General features: G+C 38.9%; 1 non-coding gene across 1 annotated transcript; it reads right to left on the bottom strand.

Moving 5' to 3' along the window:
- Nucleotides 1-2,788: 2,788 nt before the first annotated feature.
- LOC141663366 (small nucleolar RNA R71) lies at nt 2,789-2,895 on the bottom strand. The gene has a single exon (XR_012551441.1). It is a non-coding gene; the product is annotated as a small nucleolar RNA R71 (small nucleolar RNA).
- Nucleotides 2,896-23,312: the final 20,417 nt, after the last annotated feature.

Here is a 23,312-nt window from a genome sequence, read left to right as displayed (position 1 = left end):
TTGAAAGCTTGGCTTTGTAAATGTTATCATGCCTGAATCCCTTCAAAACAACTTTGCCTGTAATTTTGCTTACAACTTCACATTGTTCTTCAAAGAAATCCACATGATAACCTCTGTCACAGATTTGACTAACACTCAGCAGATTGTATTTAAGTCCTGAGACCAGAGCTACTTTTTCAATGATGACATTCTCAAGATTGATATTGCCATATCCCAGAGTTTTTCCCATGTTGCCATCTCCATAAGAAACTCCTGGGCCAGCTTTCTCCATAAAGTCTGATAGCAGGGCTTTATTTCCAGTCATATGTCCTGAACATCCACTTTTCCGAACTAGGATGTTTTTCCTGTTGCCCTGCAATCATAAAAACCACTAATGATTATTTTTAAGGACCTAGACTTGCTTGGATCCTTTAGCCTTATTAAGTTTGTTAGCATTTGCAGCGGATTTAACTTCAGAGTTTATGCTAACATTTTTCATATCAGATTTTACAATATCAGACTTTGCACCAGAACTTACACTAGAAGGAATAATGCTAACTTTCTTTAAAGAAGGTTTTATTTGATAATAATCATAGTACAAACTATGATATTCCTTACAAGTATAAATGGAATGCCATAAACTACCACAATGAAAACAAGGATTTTGTGGTTTAAACCTAACAGACTGACTCTTAACTTCTGATTTAGGAGGTAAAGAGTTTAAATTCTTATTATTCCTGTAAAAAGTGTTGGATTTTAATCGCAGCGGAGGCATGGTAAAACACTTTTACACATATAAAATCCAAATAAAAGCATATAAATCGTGATTAAAACATATGAATCGATTACTAACCTTTAATAGCGATCCAAAAGCAACGATCGGAGATCCTTAGCAGCTGCTCCTCAAACGTGAAGCACTCCACCGGTATCCACCAAGAAAACGACGTTAATGAGGAGGAGGAGGTGGAGAGAATTAGGTTTTTTTTTCTAAATTTTTTTTTGGGTTAGAATAAAAATAGGGTTTATAATAGTATATTTATAGGCAAAATTTTCAGCTGAAATTTATAATAGTATATTTGCGAGTCATGTTCAGTAAACTTATTCTATAGCTAGTATGTTAGGTCACACACACTGTAGAAGGGGGTTGAATACAGTGTATACTACAATCAAATTGAATTAAGAACTTACGTATGTAACAAAGAATGATATTATTGATAAAACAGTATTACAATGAAAACTGTTCTCTCTCAGTGATGAACAGATATCACGAGAGCTTCTAGGGTTACAATAATATTATACTCGATTGTGATAACACTTCTAGTGTAAACCCTGCGTTGTGCTTATATACCACACAGTTACAAGACAATCTCTAATTGATATTGAATATGATTATGTATCCTAAAATATATCAATTAGATATCTTCTCTTCCAAGTCTTCTATTCTCCTTAGGATTCTTCTCTATGGATATCTCTTCTTTATTTAGTCTTGATCTTCTTTCCTTTCAATCAGCCTCCTTCCTTATCTGTTAGTCCTCCCGTACTTAAGTTCTGATATCCATCTTCTGATAATTATCTCCTGATAATCCAAGTACTGATATCCTTAAGTTCTGACTTCCAGTAAGTGCTGATTCCAGTAAGTACTGATATTTCCTGTTTGTTAAGATCTGAAAACTAAACATGAAACATATTAGACATGACATCTCAAATATATCTAATAAATCTTATAGACATATAGGGTCTAAGAATAATTGGTGTCTACTCAACTTCTATCTTGATTGTGGATACTTAGTAGTATGGTATACGTATCTCGAAAGATAGCGTATACTAATTTCATGTGATCTGATTAGTTATCTTCACCATCGCATACTATTGATAAAGACATAAACTTTAAATGAAGTATTTAATGATGTTAGAATCTCATGTTTTATTCTCATATAAGTAATTCACTTTTTATCTCTTAGTTAATGCATGCTAGTATAATCTCTTAAGTAGTTAATCAACTCAAATTTTTTACTTGTCTTAGCGGTGAACGATAATCATACATTATTGCATAAGTGCATAATCTGAAATTAACCTGAACAAGTCTCCGTGGGAACGAACTTGACTTAAATCTTATACTACTTGTGATCGCGTACAATTGCGTATATTTTTGCGTGTGTTTTATTGCGAACAAGTTTTTGGCACCGCAGCCGGGGACTCGGGGTTACTTTTTAGTTTATGTGCTTGACATCAGTGGTCATTAAAGTTCGCTGACTCGGATTACTTTACTTACTACGGTTACTTTTTTGTGTTTCAGGTACTCTAGGGAGCGTATATGCGAACACGTTTTCAGTCACGTAAGGAAACAATTGAAGAAGATAAGGAAGTTGAAGAATTGGAAGAAGAAGTTAAAGAAGTCGAAGAAGAAGTGATCATTAGAATGGGAGAATCAACAGCAGCAACGAAAACATTGATGGTTTATTCTCAACAAAAGATCAATGACATTCAATCTAGAATTGCCAGGCCAACTATTGTAGCTAATACCTTTGAGATCAATCCTGGCACAATTCAGATGGTGCAAAATTCAGTCCAGTTTGGGGGTGCTCCAACGGAAGATCCCAATATGCACATTAGGGATTTCATCGAGATCTGTGACACCTTCAAGGTCAATAATGTTTCTGAAGATGTTGTGAAACTGAGACTTTTCCCATTCTCTCCGAGGGATAAAGCTAAGAGCTGGTTACACTCTCTACCAGCTGGTTCTATTGCGACTTGGGAGGATCTTGCTCAGATATTCCTTACTAAATTCTTCCATATGGCAAAGACAGCTGCAATCAGGAATTCTCTTACTCAATTCACGCAACAATCAGGTGAATCTTTATGTGAAACTTGGGAGCGCTATAAGGAGATGCTTAGGAAGTGTCCTCATCATGGAATGCCTGAATGGATGGTGATCAATTACTTTTATAATGGTTTGGGAGCACAGTCAAGACTAATGCTCGAGCAGCATCAGGTGGAGCCTTATAGGCTAAGAGCTATGAGGAAGCTTATGAGATAATTGAGATGATGGCTGCGAATGAATATCAGAATCCAACTAAGAGGCTACCACAAGGCAAGGTAGCCGGAATTCTGAAGGTGGTTACAACTACGACTATCACTGTGCAGCTAAAGGCGTCGTCTATGAAGGTCGATTCTCTGACCAACTATGGTGTTCAACAGATAATGAGTGTTTGTGAGTTTCATGCAGGATTGCATGCGATGGAACAATGTGTTATATCTAGTGAATCAGCTTAGTTTGTGAGCAACTTTCAGAGGTCGCAGCAACCTGTTCCTGCTACTCATCATCCTAACAACCGCAACCATCCTAACTTTAGCTGGAGCAATAATAAGGGTGGTATGCAACAGCCACAATAGCCATACCTGCAGTTTGGAAACAAGCAATTTAATCCTCCTGGTTTTCAATAATAGTTTGCACCAAGGCAATAATTTCAGCCACAAGGGATGCAACAGCAATCTCATGGAGGTGCCGGTCCATCCTTGAATGAAAAATCTGAATTGGAGGAGTTGAGGCTTATGTGCAAGAGCCAAGCAGTTTCAATCAAAACTCTGGAGAATCAAATAGGGCAGATTGTAACGCCCTATTGAACCGACCACAAGGAACTCTTACAAGTGATACAGAAGCTAATCCAGGCAAGAGGGAAGTCAAAGAACAGTTGAAGGCAATCACCTTGAGGTCTAGAAAGGTCTCTAGCCCTCAAAATCAAGAAAGAGCTAAATCTAAAAAAAAATCCAGAAGGAGAGCGCACCCGCGCCCTATAGCAGCACTCCCGCGCCCTCCCCAATTTCAGAAAATGAAATTTTGGCTGATTCAGTTGTATAGAAGGGCGACAAAGCGGAACCGAAGAAGAATGCAGTTGAAAACACTACTCCTAAGGATAATACAGGGGATAAAAAAGTCTACCCGCCTCCTCTATATCCTAAAAGGCTTCAGAAGCAGAAGTTCGACAAGCAGTTTGCCAAGTTTTTGGAGGTTTTCAAGAAGTTGCATATTAACATACCTTTTGCAAAAGCTCTAGAACAAATGCCGAGCTATGCTAAGTTCATGAAGGGTATTCTATTTCGGAAGCTTAAACTTGAGGAGTTGGAAACCGTTGCTCTAACGAAAGAGTGTAGTGCTGTACTACAACAGAAACTTCCTCCTAAGCTTAAAGATCCAGGAAGCTTCACGATACCGTGTACCATTGGCAATCTATCTTTCGACAAGTATTTGTGTGACCTGGGAGCTAGCATCAATCTGATGCTCTTGTCCGTTTTCAAGAAACTGGGTCTGCTTGATCCAAAATCGGTAAACATGTCCTTGCAACTGCCTGACCGTTCCATCACTTATCCGCGAGGAGTAGTGGAGGATCTCTTGGTTAAGGTGGATAAACTCATCTTTCCTTCTGATTTTGTCATTATGGACTTCGAGGAAGATAAGAAGATTCCCATTATCTTGGGGAGACCATTCTTAGCTACATGCCGAACTCTGATCGATGTACAGAAGGGTGAGCTTACTATGAGGGTTCAGGGTCAGGACGTGACTTTCAATCTCTTCAATGCAATGAAATTCCCTACTGATGAAGGGGAGTGCCTTAAAGTAGAGTTGGTCGACTCTGTAGTGACTTCGGAGCTTGATCAGATTCCTTAGAGAGAGCCTTAACAGGGGAATCTGATAGTGAAGATGAAGAGGGGGCAGAGCAGCTGCAGTATTTGAATGCTTTTCCATGGAAAGGAGATTGGATTTTCCATTCGAGTCGCATGGATTAGCAGAGATGAAGATTCTCAGGAGCGTCTCAACCCATCTATTGAGGAAGCTCCCACACTCGAGCTCAAACCACTACCTGATCACTTGAGGTAAGCTTTTTTAGGCGATGCATCTACTTTGCATGTTATTATTGTATCTGACCTTACAGGTAGTGACGAAGACAAGCTCTTGAGAATTCTGAGAGAGTTTAAATCATCAATTGGATGGACTATAGCAGATATCAAGGGAATCAACCCTTTTTATTACATGCATAAAATTCTGCTTGAGTAAGGAAGTAAACCAATTGTTGAACAACATAGGAGACTCAATCTTATCATGAAAGAGGTTGTAAGGAAGGAAATTCTTAAATGGCTGGATGCAGGGATCATTTATCCAATTTCTGACAGTTCATGGGTGAGCCCGATGCAGTGTGTGCCTAAGAAATGAGGCATTACAGTTGTTGCTAATGAGAAGAACGAGCTCATTCCTACTCGGACAGTCACAGGGTGGAGAGTATGCATGGACTATCGAAAGCTGAATAAAGCCACCAAGAATGATCACTTCCCCCTTCCATTAATTGATCAAATGCTTGACATGTTGGCTGGTCATGAGTATTATTGTCTTCAGGATGGGTACTCGGGCTATAATCAGATTTACATTGCCCCAGAAGATCATGAGAAGACCAACTTTACTTATCCTTTTGGCACTTTCACTTTCCGTCGAGTTTTTTTCGGGTTTTGTGGTGCACCTGCTACTTTTCAGAGATACATGATGGCCATATTCTCTGATATGATTGGCACTAATATGGAGGTGTTCATGGATGACTTCTCTTTGTTTGGGACTTCGTATGACGAGTGCTTACATTATCTTGGTTTGGTGCTGAAAAGATGTGTTGAGACCAATCTGGTGCTCAACTGGGAAAATTGTCACTTTATGGTGCAACATGGTATCATTCTTGGGAACAAGGTGTCTATCAAGGGGCTTGAAGTGGATGAGGCCAAGGTGGGGGTTAGTGAAAATCTTCCTCCACCAATCTCAGTTAAAGGAATCCGCTGTTTTCTTGGTCATGCGGGTTTTTATCGGCGATTCATTAAAGACTTCTCCAAAATCTCTAAACCCTGGTGCAATCTGTTGGAGAAGGATGTTCGCTTCAAATTTGATGAAGAATGTTTGGCTGCTTTTGAGATTTTGAAAAAGAGTTTGACTACAGCACCTGTTATCACTACACCTGATTGGAATGAGCCCTTCGAGATGGTGTGTGATGCTAGTGATTTTGCAGTTGGAGTTGTTCTTGGCCAAAGAAAGAAGAACATTTTTCATGTGGTTTACTATGCTAGTAAAACCCTTAATGATGCTCAGCTGAATTACACTACTACAGAGAATGAGCTTTTGGAAATTGTCTACGGTTTCAAAAAATTTCGATCTTACTTGCTTGGGACAAAAGTGACAGTTTACACTGATCATGCTGCTATCAGATATCTGGTCTCGAAGAAAGATTCAAAACCTCGATTGATTCGATGGATTCTCTTGTTACAGGAATTTGAGTTGGAAATCAAAGATAGGAAAAGTACGAAAAACCAGGTAGCGGATCATCTATCACGTTTGTAAGATCAAGGTAAAGCTTCACAAGATAACACGTTAATCAACGAATCTTTTCCCGATGAGCAACTTTTTAAGGTGCAAGAAGAAGAACCACCTGATTCTCCACCCGAGGAGGGTGATCCCACCGACGACTAGGTATGCCTTATATCCTTATTATTGCCTTCAATGGGGACATTAAATAATTTAAGTTTGAGGGTGATAATGTAAGGATTAGTAGTGTGTGTTGTGTCCATATAGATTCATATTGCATGTTTAGTAGTAGTTCATTCGTATTTTTGCATGTTTGTTCATTCAGTTCATATTATTTGTTTGCATATTTGTTCATGTTATTATGTGAGTCCATGTAGTTGCATTTGCATGCATATAACATGATCCCGGAGGATGAGCTATTTCTGATTGGTAGGTTGGTGTTGATTTGAGTGTAGTAATGTCGAATAGAGGGAGAATTAAGTCCTAATAAATTGATTTGCATGCCCAGAAACAAAGTTTTTTTTCACAAGTCTTATAGTTTATTTTTGAACTAGATCATGATCATACTTAATGTTGTTGAAATTTAATCACTTGGTTATATTTAGAATTTTTGCAATTCTCGTAATGACGTAGGAACACTAATTTTTAAACTGAGGGAAGGTCATGGATTTCATTGTTAATTGTGAATAAAGCTAGACGTCAAATAGCTAGTAGCCGACTCATATTTTTATGAGTAGTCTAGGGTTGAATGAGATGGAGCGAAACACACTCATTCAGAATCATTGAAAAAAAGCAAAGAAGCAAAAAAAAGAAAAAAAAAAGAGAAAAGGGAAAAAAAAGAAAAAAAATTGTATTAGTATATGCAGAATTGACCGAGGGTGAGCTCTTTAATACTCGAGCAATTAACTTCTAGGGGACTTTGTGCCTAGTGACCTAAGTCTTGTATAGTCTGGGATCCGCTAACCTAACGCTCGCTACATGGGTATTATTGTATAAGTCTTTTGGGGCCTCATTCATTGTATGGTCAAATAAGCATTTGTGTTTATGTGTTCATTATAATAACATGAATCCTTGTATAACTCTAGTAAAATTGAGGTGTTGTGAGTCATTATGTGTTTAACGTTCATTCTATTTATAAACTTGTGATTGTTTTGGTGAAAAATAGGATATGATCATTGATCTAGTGTTGGGAGTATATCTGATAAGCATCACACACATGCACATTTCTGGTTTGTAAGTTGGTTTATAGGATTTAGTCGAGCTCTGTTGAGAGTCATTGCATTCTTAGCGACATTTGCTTATTGATTGGTTATGGTTATTTCGAGGGGATCATTGCATATTCATATTAGTTGCATTCATGCATTAGTTGTGTTTTTATTGTTTAGTCTGTTTATGCTTGAGGGCAAACATCAATTTAAGTTTGGGGTGTGATAAGGGGAATTTATATCCACTTGGAATGCTTCTTATCGGCTTAAGTTGGTGTTTTGGACTCAAGTATGTGGTATTTTTGATGTGTTTAGTTGTTACAGTGCATTAGTCGGAGGATGAAATGAGCTTTTTATATGATAATATATTGATACGAGGTCAGGAATGGAGTTGATAAAGATCGCACGAAGAAAGGATCATAAAACAAGAAAAAATCAGAATTTCAACAGAAGGTTAGCGCGCCCGCGCTTGGTCAGGCGCGCCCGCGCCATGTTTTCCAGAGAATGAGCGCGCCCGCGTCCCAGTGTTGTGCGGTCATGCCAGTGCAAAGCTGCAGAATCCTGATTCTGTTATAATTTGAAGATTTGAAGAGTCCAGGTCAACCGGGGGCTTTTATATAATAAAAAGAAGACATTTTTAATAAGAAGGAAGTCAGGGAGAACATTAAGAAGACCTAGAGCACACGAGATGGCTAAGGAGAAGAAGATTTAGTTTTCACTTTTGTATTCTTCGATTTAGGCGATACTTTTGGATGCTTGGTTTGTTCTTGTTCTAAACCCTAGTACTTTATATATTCTATCATAGTATTCTTAACTTATTTAGTATCATGTTTTCATTGGAACTCATGGTGACGATGTGTTCGATCATGAACTAATCGTTGTCATGGGGTTCTAGCGGATTTATTTATGGATTTCAATAGTTGATTGTTCTAAATCTTTAGTATGTAGTGATTTATGATTTCCTAGTTTGGTTGTGCTTATTCGTCTTTGATGCGTAGCTAACATCTAAGACTGTTTGTTAATCTCTATTGAAGCGACAGTGAATATAGAGGTTTAGAACTTGCCATGCTAGCATAGGTTTATGTATGAATTGACATGCATAATTCATGGAGTAATTTTAACCATCTTACACACCCTATTTAATCATAAAAGATAACTTGTTCTTAAACCATTATTTTTCAAATCTTAAAGACATATAGGGTCTAAGCATAATTGGTGTCTACTCAACTTCTATCTTGATTGTGGATGCTTAGTAGTATGGTATACGTATATCGAAAGATAGCGTATACTAATTTCGTGTTATCTGATTAGTTATCTTCACCATCGCATACTATTGATAAAGACATAAACTTTGAATGAAGTATTTAATGAAGTTAGAATCTCATATTTTATTCTCATATAAGTAATTCACTTTTTATCTCTCAGTTAATGCATGCTTGTATAATCTCTTAAGTAGTTAATCAAATCAAATTTGTTACTTGTCTTAGCTGTGAACGATAATCATACATTGTTGCATAAGTGCATAATCTGAAATTAACCTAAACCAGCCTCTGTGGGAACGAACTTGACTTAAATCTTATACTACTTGTGATCGCGTACGCTTGCATGTACTTTCGTGTGAGTTTTATTGCAAACACCCTTGTACATCCAGATTTTGAAGAATGGACCTTTTATTCCTATGGAAAGGATTGAAGAGTCTACAGAAGGAGACATGATCATCCCGGCTTAATATGGTCCTAAAGATCCTTCAAAACACACAGAAATTGAGAAAGAAAAGTTCTCTCTTGACAATGGTCTGCAATTAATTCTGATAGAGTCAGTTGACAATGTACAATAATATTGTCAACTGTGACACAGCTAAACAGATCTGGGATAAAATAGAAATTTTGTGTGAACGAACAGAGGAAGTTAGATCCAACCAAAGGAGAATACTCGTGTCTCACTATTTGGGTTTCATGGTTAAACCAAAGAGAGTATAACTGATGTTTTTGAAAGATTCAATAAGCTGATAAATGACTTGCAGCTTCATGACAAGTACTATGAACCTGAGGAGGGTAACTTGAAATTTTTGCTCACCCTTCCAGTCCATCTAGAACAGAAAATTTCAGCTATAGGAGAAGGAAGAGACTTGAGCAGAATGACAATGGAAGTTTTATATGGTATTTTAAAAACCTATGAACTGGAAATGATATAAAGAAAATCTTTAAGAGCTGGTCAAGGGCATATTTTTGATGGTTCAAGTGCACTAGTTGTTAATGATTGTAATTCATCTGATGATGAACAAGAAATCCAGACTCCAACTGTATCAAGTGTTGAGCAAAAGAACAAGGAGCCACGGAAGCAAGTCATTCTGGAACTTGAAGAAGATGAGTTATATACCTTGGATGAACTGGATGAGTTGGATCAATCCATGGCTTACCTAGCAAGAAAATTCTATAATATTAGAGTGAAGAAGCCAAAGTTCTTCAAGAACAAAGGATAGTCATTCAACAAGGACAACAACTGGAAAAGAAAAGCTTAGTACAACTCTAGTGGCAAAAGTGGCGTTATTCACATGGACTTATTTGGACCAGTTAATGTCCTTTCAATTTCAAGAAAGAGATATGCACTTGTGATGATGGATGACTACTCAAGATATACATGGGTAGAGTTTATGCATTATAAAGATGAGACTCCACACATCATAATTGAACACATCAAGAAGATTAAGAAGCAGGCTGAAGATCAGAATTGTGTAAAAATATTGAGAAGTGATAATGGAACAAAATTCAGGAATGCAACCTTAACTGAATTCTGCAAAGATAAGGGCATTATTCAAGAATTCTCAGCTGCTAGAACACCTCAACAAAACGGGGTAGTTGAGAGAAAGAACAGAATACTAGTAGAGGCTGTTAGAATAATGCCGCAAGATGCAAAATTGCCAATAAGTTTTTGGGAAGAAGCTGTGAACACTGCATGCTATACTCAAAACAGATATCTCATTAACAAGAATCTTATAAAGTCACCCTACTCAATCTTGCCTAAAAGAAATCCTATTGTGAAGCATCTTCATGTGTTTGGAAGCAAGTGCTATGTTTTGAAGGACAACTCTGAATATATGGGAAAATTTGACTCTAAAGACTTTGAAGCAAATTTTCTGGGATATTCATTGAAGAGAACTACCTACAAGGTCTATGTGCTTGAACAAATGAAAATTATGGAAAGCAGAGATGTTAATTTTGATGATGACAAGTGCCCAGGATTGGAAAGACTTAGTAAAAATGAAGCTGAGACCCTACAATTTGAAAATCTCAAAATTGATAGTGATTCTGAAGTTAACACAAATCACAGAGTTGATGAAGAGTCTAATGATCAAGTGAATTATGAGAATGGAAGCTCATCTCATGTACCTGAATTTGATAGCACAAACTCAGGGGGGAGAAAGAAAAGATGGTTCTTCAAGTCATGTTAATGGTGAAGAAAATGCAAAAAACTCAAGTCAATAAACTCACACGAGAAAGTGGGATATAAGTCACAGTAGAGAATAAATTATTGGTGATCCAACTGTTAGAGTGAGGACTAGAATTGCAACTACAAATGAATGTCTACATGCATATTTTCTTTCACAACTTGAGCCAAAGAATACTGAAGAAGCTCTACTTGATCCTGATTGGATATCTGTTATACAAGAGTAGCTAAGTCAGTTTGAAAAAAAATAAAGTTTGGGAATTAGTTCCTGCACCAAAGAACAGAAGTGTAATTGGAATAAAGTGGGTGGACCAAAGAACAAAAGTGTAATTGGAACAGAAGTGTAATTGGAACAGAAGTTCAAGCCAATCCAAAAGAATCATATTTGATGGTTGAAGAGAATTTTCAGATACCTAAAGGGGACTCCAAATTTTGGATTATGGTATCCTAAGGGAACAGGTTTTGAAGCTGTTGGATGCACATATGCAGATTTTTCCGGATGCAGGGTTGACAGAAAGAGCACTAATGGAAGTTGTCAGTTTGTTGGACAAAGACTAGTATCCTGGTATAGCAAGAAATAACAATATATGTCAACTTCCACAATTGAGGCTGAATACATAGCTGCTGGAAGTTGTTGTGCTCAAGTGCTTTGGATTAGAAATCAGCTAATAAATTATGGCCTAATGTTACACAAAATTCCAATTACGTGGGATAATACTAATGTTATATCTATTGTGGCTAATCCAGTTAATCATTCTAGAACAAAGCACATTGATGTACCATTTCATTAGAGAACATGCTGCAAATGGTACCATTGAGCTTATTTTTATTCCAATAGAAAAATAATTAGCTGACATTTATACTAAACTTTTGGTTGAAGCAACTTTCACTAGACTTGTAGGTGAAATTGGAATGTTAAACTCTTCATCCTAAAGGCAAGAACTCAGCTAGATTGTTACAGCAGATTAATTTCTAGTAAATCAAAATAATTTGATTTAATTGGAAATTAACTGGAATATGAGTTATAAATATTTCAGAATTCTCTGTATATTTATTTTTCAAAAATTCAAAATTAAGCTTGGAATTTCTCAATTCTAAGAAAACTGTCTAAGTGTTAATTTATATTCTTAATATGTGAAATTAGCACAAGACATATTCAAAAAGAACAAAAGTATTTAGAGAACTGAGTACTCGATAAGTCTAACTGAATTCTCGACAAGCCATTTTGAGACTTTGTGAGTTCTCGATAAGTCAATTTTCTGACTTCTCGATAAGATTCATTATGACTTATCACATAAGTCATTGTAGAGTTCTCTATAAGTGTTAACTCAAAGAGTTCTCTACACGTATAATTTTAGACTTATAAATAACTCAAAACTGAGATAATTTAATTTAATAAATTATTTTGGGAAAATACTTTTGACAAAAAATTTCTGATTTTGTTTTGATTTATTCTAATAAAAATTGGAAACAATTCAGTCCATTTTGGGACAAACGGGGTATTTATTTGACATCCTGACAAGTCATTTTCTAGTTCTCGATAAGAGTCAGGAAAATGACATATCGATATGTATCTATTCTTTTAATATGACTTCTCGATAAACAAATCCCAAACGTCCATTTTTAGTTCTCAACATACACCTCTTTACGCCTTTGAGAACTCTAAATGACCTAATTTTCAAATCCAACCCGATTTCTCTCACGTTTCAAGCTCTTTCTCTTTAATTCTTCTTACCCATTCACTTTTAATCAACAAAAATGGCACTCAACACTGTTAGAGCTGAAATCCCCAAGAATGGAACTAACTACCTTGCTTTCACTGATGCTAACCAAGCTCCGGATTCTTTCAAGGGTTTTTAAAGTTTTTGTCGGAAGCGTATCTTGCAGGTGCTTTAACTGCGTCCTGCATGAGTTCTGGACAACATCTGTAGTAAGGACAATTGTGCATGACAATTCTACATCTAAGGTGGTGAACTGCTCTATTGGAGGTCAACAGGTGGAGTTCAATGAGAAAGATGTGAGTCAAGCTTTGGGTCTTCCATCTGAAAATCTGGCGGAGGTTCCAACACATGATGAGCTAGCTGAGTTCATGAACTTCATTAACTATGGTGAAAGAATCAACCTAGCAATTTTGAACAAGACAAACCTAAGAAAGGAATGGTCTTTCCTGTTTGATTCTATTGTGAGGGCCTTCACCTGCAGAAAGACATGATATGACAACATATCAAGTGTGGTGCAGAAGCTGGTATTCTCAAGAGCCCCCAACAGACACTTGAATATTGGTCTATTGATCCTGGAAGAACTTAGCACCGGGATCACTAAGCCCCTAACTACAAGAGGTAAGGAAATAGTTTTCCCTAGGTTTATCATGTGTACTTTAATTCATAAAGTTACAGACATTGATTTACTTAATGGTATAGTCAGGACAAAAATAGGCAATTGTAAGCAAGTGTCCAAAATTATATTTGGCTCACTTACTACAAAGAACAAGGTAACAGTAATTCTCAAACACACTTCATTCATGTTGGAGAGATTTAAGACTTACTCTTACCCCATGTCTGACATGAGGACAAATATTGATTCTAGTGCAGCAATGGTTCATGTACCTGTGGAAGTACAAACACAAGAACACCAACATGGACCTTCCAATGCTGAGACCCTTTATTTTTTACCATTAGAAGCTAGGAAACCAACCACTTCATTCTCTCAAAAGGGTGAAGTGAGTAAAAAGAAGAGAAAGCATGCACCAATAACTATAATTCCTGAGAGTAGTGAGGATACAACAGAAAAAGAGTCACCCTTCGTCAGAAAACCAAAGAAGGTATAACAAACTGAGTTAACCACTCAAGTCACCTATGCATCCTCCCAAAAGGATGTAGTTGTAAAACAGGGACAAAAACAGACTCTATAGGCATCCTCTCAACAAGGTGTCTCTATGAAAAAGAACACTCTCCCTAGTGCACCGCACAAGCACTTGAAGCAATTCAAGTGTATGGAAGGAGGAATACGGATGGCACACACAAGGAGAGCACATCTCTTGAAGCTCCCTCATTTACTCAGGAGGAGCTACTAAAACTCAATACTGACATTCAAAATCTTATATCTCAAATTTCTTCTTCCTACAATGAAACTCTTGATTCTGGTTCTCAAGAGTTTCCAACTTCAAGTGACATGGTTCTAGAAATTGTGATCACCATCCAGGAACCACATTTAGTTGGTGAGAGGCTATATGTTGGGGTAGACCTTGATGACACCAACACAAACACAGGGGTTTCATCAGTTTTTACTGAAGACCCTGTGATAGATACAAATGCACCTCCATGTGCAAATCAACCTTCACAGGTTGTAATATTTGAGGGTAGTACTCATGAGGGGGAGCTATTTAAATCCTTTCCAATTCAATTGGAGGTTCCTATTGGTGGAACAACTCCCCTCAAAACCCTAACTGATATTACACTCATAATTGAAGTTAGGAGTACAATTGCCAATGATCCTGCTATGGGGGAGGCAAGTATACACTTTCAAGTGACGGTATTTTGACAGAAACACAAGGGTTTGAGGCTAGAGTACATGATAGTAACCTAGCTAACTTCCCTCCAATTCAAATGGAGGTTCCCACTATAAGTGTGGAACAACAAACTGTCATAACCACAACTCAGGCTGAGAGTCAAACTGTTACATTTGTCAGAGTTGGTTCTAATGTTGCACTTCCATCAACTTCAAACTCTTCACAAAAAACATCCCACCCTATCCAACAGTGGTTGTAGAATGCTTAACCTCAATCAAGCACTGTGGATGATCTTCTTATTGATCAAACCTCTGGTCTTGCCAACATCTCACAACACCTTCTCACTTCAGACACGAGGAATCAAGATTATCATGCTATTCTGCTCACCTACAATGAAGAAGTGGAGAAACAGAAACAGTGTAATGCCCCCAAATCTGGGGTCAGGAATCTGGGTCGTCACGCCATCCTTCTCATGTGTAACCTGGTATTGATTCAATAATCCAACAGACCCCAATCTCATACTCACACGCACAAGTTATAGCCTTAGAAACGACGTACTAAATGTAATCTTCTTTTATTACACTCAAATGTACTTTAAAGGATCTCAAACAATTATTTATAACCTCTACATGAAGTTACAATAATTACGACTGATATCTTATATCTATCTGATACTCTAGCACACCTGAGACAAAGCTGCCAGAGATCCTCCCCATGATTACAAGCGACTAAGTCCCACACCGGCATACTGTTATCTGTTGTGTTGTGTCATTTAAAAGAAAGCAAGAGTGAGCTATAATGCCCAGCATAATAATGTACAGTACGAAAATGACTGTATGATAAACTCACGTAAAACATCATATATGATAAATACGTTTTCTTCAAAATAGTTTTCCTTGGTGATACACACCTTCTTATGAAAACAATCCTTTAGTGGATTTTTATAACCTGCGAATACCTTAGTAGTAATCCCAGCACCTAGGTTTGGGTTACGGTATTGCATCTCAATTCCAATTGGAAGAATTTGGACATTCACTGGAGCCACCGCATACGATGATCAGTCGTACTACGGAATTAACCTTCTTTACTAGTAAAAGGATGAAACCGTCATCTCCCGGGTATCACCCTGGCCGCATTCGGGCTACGTGTCCCATTTTCGGGTATGCACATACTTCACAAGTTCCTGAGTACACTGAGTACCTTCGCCTGCGGTACCTTTGGTAGCCCATCTAGCACACATAGTACCAGAGTCTACCCCTCCATTGTCCTTTAAATTTTTTTTATCAATCTCGAGAACTCGAACCACATCGAAGTTCTCCAAGCATTTTGCTTGTTGATAGAAATAGTTTATCTCTTTAAGATATAAGTGTTTATATATGTATATACGTACTTCCGAGAATTTCGGAGGAAGTACTAAGGATGTGAATTGACCGTTGTCAACAGATAATTAATAAGGGGGAAAAGTTTCTTCTCGAAACTATATTCAATATAATAATAGGTCGGGATAATATTCACCGACGATCTGAAATTATTCGAATAATACTTCTAAATCAGAAAGTATATCAGGATCTATGATCTTTAAATCAATAACAATCCTTTAAGAAATAATAATTAATTAAATAATAGTCTATAAATATTTAAATGGTAATTCATATTAATCATACCTCGAATGAGTTTACTCTCTAAAAGATTTATTTAAATAATATTCCTCAACTAGTTTGTGTTTACATAATTAATAATCTATAATGTTTAATCGGGTTTGAATAAATAAACGTTGAAGTATACTACTCTTATAATAAAGGAATACGTATAAAATATTTATTATCAGAATCAATAAAATATAGTTGAGGGAATATGCTCGTTGGAAAATCGTTTTAAAAAAAAATTCGAGGTGTTTTAATGTTTCTGTTATGGATAAAAAACTAAGGTTATTATTTGCTGTATTTATTACTAAGATTCGGGATCTCAAGGCCTTTAATGGCTGCTCTCGTGTATCGTAGCTTAACTCTGCCTTTACGAGATGCCTACGTATCTCTGTGAATTAGAGAATCAAGCCAAAAAACGTAGTTCTGATTTGTGGGGTGAGGCCCCTTTTATAGATGTTGGGAGTCCTTGAATTGGACTTGGTATAGGAGACCTGGTGGGCAAGTCTCATAATGAGAATAGACTTAGGAGTCCTAGGAAGTAGGAAGCTGATTCCTTATCCTTTTAGGTCCCCTTGAGGCTAATCTATAAGGATTTATATCCTTATCGGGACTCTTCTCAATAGCTGATTTTTCCCTTATTAATTAATTACGAAATTAATTAATAATCAGGGCTTTTGGTCCTTTTTATTCCACCAGGCCTGATCTGGTCCATCAGGCTTAACCTTTCTGGTCTGAATATCATACATCTTCTTATTGGGCCCAGCAGCCTATTAATTATAAAATCAGGACTTATTTATCCCTATCATTTGCCCCCCAACTTTTGGGAAACATTGATTAGGTTTCGCAGAAGTTAAATCTATTCGTTCCTTTACAGGGTTTCATTTTTGCGTAAAGTGTGGAGCAACCTATACATTTACAATGAATCTTCCTTTTATTCAGGAATCATCTTAATTTCCAGGAATTTTTCCCTAATTTTCTGGAATTTTCCTTAATTTTCTGGATTTTTCCCTAATTTACTGGGATTTATCCTTAATTTCTGGATTTTTCCCTAATTTCTGGGATTTATCCTTTAATTTTCTGGATTTATTCCTTATTTCTGAAAATATTAACATTTTTCAGAAAATATTTAAGGAATTTCCTTATTTTTCTGGATTTTTTCCCTAATTTCTGGGATTTATCCTTTAATTTTCTGGATTTATTCCTTATTTCTGAAAATATTAACATTTTTCAGAAAATATTTAAGGAATTTCCTTGGATTTTTTCCCTAATTTCTAATTAAAATAATCAGAAAAATAGAACTTTTGCTGCTCAATACATCCTAGGCGTTGTTGATCCACGCCTAGGAGACAGTTTCCTAACAACGTCTAGGAAACTTGCGTCCTGGGCGTTGTTAGAGGCTGATGCATTCATAGATCCTAGACGTCGTGCACCCACGCCTAGGAGACAGTTTTCTAACAACGTCTAGGAAACTTGCGTCCTGGGCGTTGTTGGAGACAGATGCTTCCTGGGCGTTGTTGATCCACGCCTAGGAGCCACACTCCTCACAACGGCTAGGGACAATGCATCCTGGGCGTTGTTGAGGACAGATGCTTCCTGGGCGTTGTTGTACCACGCCTAGGAGCCACACTTCTAACAACGGCTAGGGACGATGCATCCTGGGCGTTGTTGAGGATAGATGCTTCCTGGGCGTTGTTGTACCACGCCTAGGAGCCACACTTCTAACAACGGCTTGGGATAATGTACCCTGGGCGTTGTTGAGGCTGTTCGAGCCTTGATTCATTCAATGAACTTTGATTTTAAATCTTTTCAAAATTCAAATCTTATAGGCTTCCCGCCTTTTTCTTAGGCCCAGGCCCGTTTGTGCATCTTTGAGCTCCTCTATATAAGAGGTGGAGTGTGAGTTCATTTCTCACACTTCACTTTCACAAAAATTTCTAAACTTCAACTCTGCAATTAGTCTCTCAAGAATCGCCACCTCCAAGCGATTTCCGGCTTTCTACTCCGCCGCTTTCTGGGCTTATTTTGAAGATTCCGTTTGAATCTTCATCTTCTTCACTTACTTTCAAGAGCTTCCTGGGTTTTTGTCTTCATCCATGGCGGATTCTGATTCATCTCACTCCCATGTCCCCCAAGCTGTTGCCCGTCCCTCTAGGGCCAGCCGAGGTAAAAAATCTCTTGTACATTCCTCAGTTATTTCTCTTAGGGATCTTTTAACCGAATTCGGGCAAGCCTTTCCTAACATGTTACACTTAGATGCATATAATTATCCTTCTAGATTTGGTCCAGATCAAGTAGGTACCATAGCCCGCCTTTTTGGCATTTCTCACCCTTATAGGGCCGAGGCTCCAGGCCCAAATGATAGGGCCTGCTACCCAAAACCTGGGGCCATTCGGGTCTATAAGGAAACCTTCTATGCTGGTTTTCGCCTACCTCCTCATCCTTTTGTTTTTCGCCTTTTGGCTGAGGCCCGAGTCTGTCCGACCCAACTCACACCCAACTCTTGGCGTTTTATTCACTGTTATATGGCCCAATCTCGTAAACACGGTTTTGAGCCAAATGTTTGTGTCTTTCGTTATTTATTTAAATTTGTAAATGCTTCTGAGGACCAATGATGGGTCAAAATAGTTCATAGATCCTTGGCTCGTTCCTGCTTTATTTCTGGCACCAATCCCGACTCGTATCCAACATGGAAGAGTGAGTGGTTTTATGTATTTCTGGATTCCGAGGAGGGTTGGGACCATTTTTTCAGGCCCAACTTCTCAAAAAGTATAGACGGGTCTTTAAGAGACCTAAAATTGGGGATAGATGAGGATGCGGCCATCAAGGCCATTACTGCTGATAACTTGCACCATTGCGCTCTCATCCTTTTAGAGGGTAATTTGCAAGGTTTAGGTCTAAGTGACCTTGGTCCCGAGGGTATTTCTTTCCCCTTTTTGTTCCATTTTCTCCATTCTCTATTTGTCCTTTTTCTTACGTGCTCGTATTTGCCTGCAGCTAGGGTCACTTTGGACACGATCTTCAAGAAGCGGGAGGCCCGTGCCGCCAAGGGCTCTGCTGTTGAGACCCACCGCGACAAGCGAGTTAGGATTGGTGACGGCCCTTCAGTCACAGTTCAGGAGGCCGTCCCTACCTTTTTATCCCAGAGGCCTCCTAGCCTTGATGAAGATACCTCTCCCTTCACCGTCACTTGGGGCCTTCAGAGGAGGGACACGGTGGTAGGGAGTTCCGAGGCTGCTGCCGTTTGGTCTCAGAGTGTGATCACGCCTCGTGACAGGGCTGAGATCGTAGAGTCTTCTGATGACCTACAGATTGAGCGTCTGGGTGCTCAGGCCGTGGCTTCTGTAAGCCTCTTCCTTTTTTAACTGTTTTTTTTAATTACTTACTGTACTTTGATATGTTCGTGCAGATGAATACCTATCTCCAGGCTGCCCTTCACAATTTGAAGGATGTGAGGACCAGCCTAACTATTGCTGAGAGGGACAGGGATAGGTACCTCAAGGCTTCCGAGGCCAACTTCACTCATTTCCGTGAGGTAGAGAAGGAGCTGGCGGATGAGAAGGAGAAAGTTTGTAAGCTGGAGCTGGATGCTCAAAGGGCCCGAGCTGAGGTGATAGCTGAGTATAAGGCATCTCAGGACTTTCAGGATGTCCTAAATGCTGAGTACGATGCTAACTTCCCGGAGACCTTTTCTAGCTGTTGGGAGCAGATAGTAGAGGAGATTGGGAAGAAGATTCCGGAGGTGACTCTCACTGCCTATCCAGTCCCTGATATTCCTGGGAAAGAGCCTCTTCTTGATGATATCCCTCTTTCTCCTATTCTTGCTTCTTCTGCTCAGGCCGCAGCTGTTTCTCCTCGAGGTGCTGATCCTGTTCCAGTTCCTTCTTCTGCTGCCGATGAAGGAAACATCGATGATGACTTCTTCAAGGATCTTTGAGTATTTTGTTTTTCTTGTTTGGCCCATTGTGGCTTTCTATGTATTGACTTAATCGTATTCAGAACTTATTACCTTTCGGGGCTTATATTTTATATGTTGCTTTTCTTGCCTTTTTCTGTTTTGACTTTACAATCTTAATATGCATTTGAATCTTAAACATCCTTGGATTGAAATAATTTCAAACTCTTTAATATGAAGTCTGGTTTTTCAAAACCTTACATAGCATGGGTTCGACCCTAATCAATAATAACTAGACAATGTAAATTCTACTGGAATATAAAATCCTACGCAAGCAAAGCTTCCAGGTGCTTTTAAACCTACTTGTCACAATGACAAGTGAGAATCATACTTCGCCTATCTTACACGTAGTAAACCTTCAGGTTTTGTGCGTGCCAGGTCCTCGGGACTTCAAAACCATCCATAGTTTCCAGCTTGTAGGTTCCTCTACCCTGAACGATCTTGACTCTGTACGGCCCTTCCCAATTTGGGGCTAGCTTTCCTTTCTGTCCGACACCAGAAGCCTCTATTTTTCTCAAGACTAGATCACCTTGTTTGAAAAACCTCTCTTTAACCCTTAGGTTGTAGTAGAACGAAGCCTTTTTCTGATACTCTACTATCTTTGCATGTGCCTTATCTCGCACTTCATCAATTAAGTCCAGCGCCAACCTTTGCCCTTCCTCATTTTCCCCAGCATTGAAAGCTTGAATTCTTGGAGAAGAATGTGATATCTCCACGGGAACCACTGTTCTGCCCCATATGCCAACATGAAGGGAGTTGCTCCAGTCGTGACTCTACAGGTAGTCCTATAGGCCCATAGTATTGGAAGTATCTCATCCACCCAATTATTTCTTGACTTCTCGATCCTCTTCCGTAGTCCATCCAGGATTATCCGATTTGCTACCTCCGCTTGCCCATTGGCTTGCGGGTGAGCCACAGAGGTGAACCGTAACTCAATTTCATTTTCTTCACAATACTTCTTGAATTCCTCATTGTTGAATTGTGTTCCATTGTCAGTGACGAGGATATGGGGAATCCCATATCGGCACATAATGTTTTCCCACAGGAATTGTGCAACCTGCTTAGTTGTGATTTTGGCCAAGGGCTTGGCTTCAATCCACTTAGTGAAATAATCAATGACTACAATCAGAAACTTCCTTTGTGCTGTGGCCATAGGGAAAGGCCCTAGAATATCCATCCCCCACATAGCAAAGGGGATTGGGGAGTTGATAGAGGTCAGCATCTCGGGGGGTTGTCTAACAACTGGTGCATGCTTCTGACAGCGATCACACTTCTTCACATATTCTTTGGCATCAGCCATCATTTCTGGCCAATAGAAGCCTAAATGGGTTATCTTATGAGCCAAGGCCCTGCCCCCCAGGTGTTGCCCACAAATACCTTCATGCACTTCCTCAAGAGCCAAGCGTGCCTCATCGGGCCTGAGACACCTTAAGTAAGGAACCACGAAAGATCTTTTATACAGAATCCCATCTATCAAAGAGTACCTTAGTGCTCGAATAGTTAACTTCCATGCTTCAGTTGCATCACTTGGCAACCAACCGGTCTGAATGTGAGCCTTGATGGGATCAATCTATGACGTCCCCAGGCCTATGGGAGCCACAAGCTTAACATCTATGCTTCGTGTCTTCAATACATGGAAGTATACACTTCCTGAACTTTCTTCTATCTCAGATGAAGCAAACTTTGATAGCGCATCTGCCTTAGCATTTTCTTCCCTTGGAATGTGTTCAACATGGCATTCATTAAATTGAGTCATCACAGCCCTTACTAGGCATACATACTTAGCCATCGTATCATCCCTTGCCTCAAATTCTCCCTTTACCTGGGATATGATAAGCTTTGAGTCTCCGCGGACCTTTAAGTTTTTGACTCTAAGTGTCCCAGCTAGACCAAGGCCAGCTATCAGGGCTTCATATTCTGCCTCATTATTTGTGGTTGGGAAGTCTAGCTTCATAGCATACTCAATTAAGAACCCATCAGGGCTTTGCAAAACCAACCCTGCTCCACTGGAGTTTGTTTTTGATGCTCCATCAAAATAGAGAACCCAATACTCTTTATCATCCTTCTCTTTGCTTTCATTATCGACTCCCTTGTCTTGAGGTATGGCATCTTCCTGCCCCCCGACTTCTTGGTTGGGTATGGTACATTCCACCACGAAGTCAGCTAGTGCCTGGGCTTTTATGGCCGTACGTGGCTTATACTTGAGATCGAACTCTCCCAACTCTATTGCTCACTTAATCAATCTCCCACTTGCCTTGGGACTGTGAATGATATTTCTCAGTGGCTGATTCGTTAGCACCTCAATCCGATGAGCCTGAAAGTAAGGACGCAGTTTTCTTGAAGCCATTACCAAGGCTAGAGCGAATTTCTCAATAGTTGAATAATTCAACTCAGCGCCATGCAAAATTTTGCTGACATAGTATACAGGTTTCTGGACCTTCAGTTCCTCCTTAACCAACACCGCGCTCAAGGCGCTCTCTGAAACAGCCAAGTACAAGAATAAAACTTCATTCAGAACTGGCTTGGCCAACAACGGGGCCTGGCCCATATACTTCTTTAACTCTTCAAATGCCTTCTGATTTTCCTCACTCCATACAAAGCCTTTGATGCTCTTTAGTGACTTGAAAAATGACAAGCACTTGTCTCCTGACTTGGAGATGAATTGTCCTAGCGCAGCAACCCTTCCTGTGAGCGTCTGAACATCCTTGATGGTTTTTGGTGGTTCCATGTCCAGGATCGCCTTTATTTTATCGGGGTTAGCCTCAATTCCTCTTTTTGAGACCATCAATCCCAAGAATTTTCCAGTTCCTACTCCGAAAGCACACTTCGTAGGATTCAACATCATCTTGTGGTACCTCAGGACCTCAAAAGCTTCCCTTAAATGGGCTATATGATCAGTCTTTACTAGACTCTTGACTAACATATCATCAACATAAACTTCCATAGTCTTACCAATAAGATCCTTAAAAATTTTATTCACCAACCTTTGATAGGTGGCTCCTGCATTCTTGAGACCAAACGCCATAACAAGATAACAATAAACACCAAAGTCAGTGATAAATGATACCTTTGGAATGTCATCCTTATGCATTTTAATCTGGTTGTATCCGCTAAATCCATCCATGAAACTCAGCATCTCATGTCCAGCAGTGGCATCAATCAAAGTATCAATTCTAGGCAGCGGAAAACAGTCTTTGGGGCATGCATCATTCAAATCAGTGAAGTCTATACACCTCCTCCA

The sequence above is a fragment of the Apium graveolens genome, chromosome 5 (assembly GCF_009905375.1).
Source record: "Apium graveolens cultivar Ventura chromosome 5, ASM990537v1, whole genome shotgun sequence".
In the NCBI taxonomy this organism is placed as follows: domain Eukaryota; kingdom Viridiplantae; phylum Streptophyta; class Magnoliopsida; order Apiales; family Apiaceae; genus Apium; species Apium graveolens.
This window is presented reverse-complemented; position numbering and strand designations above follow the sequence as displayed.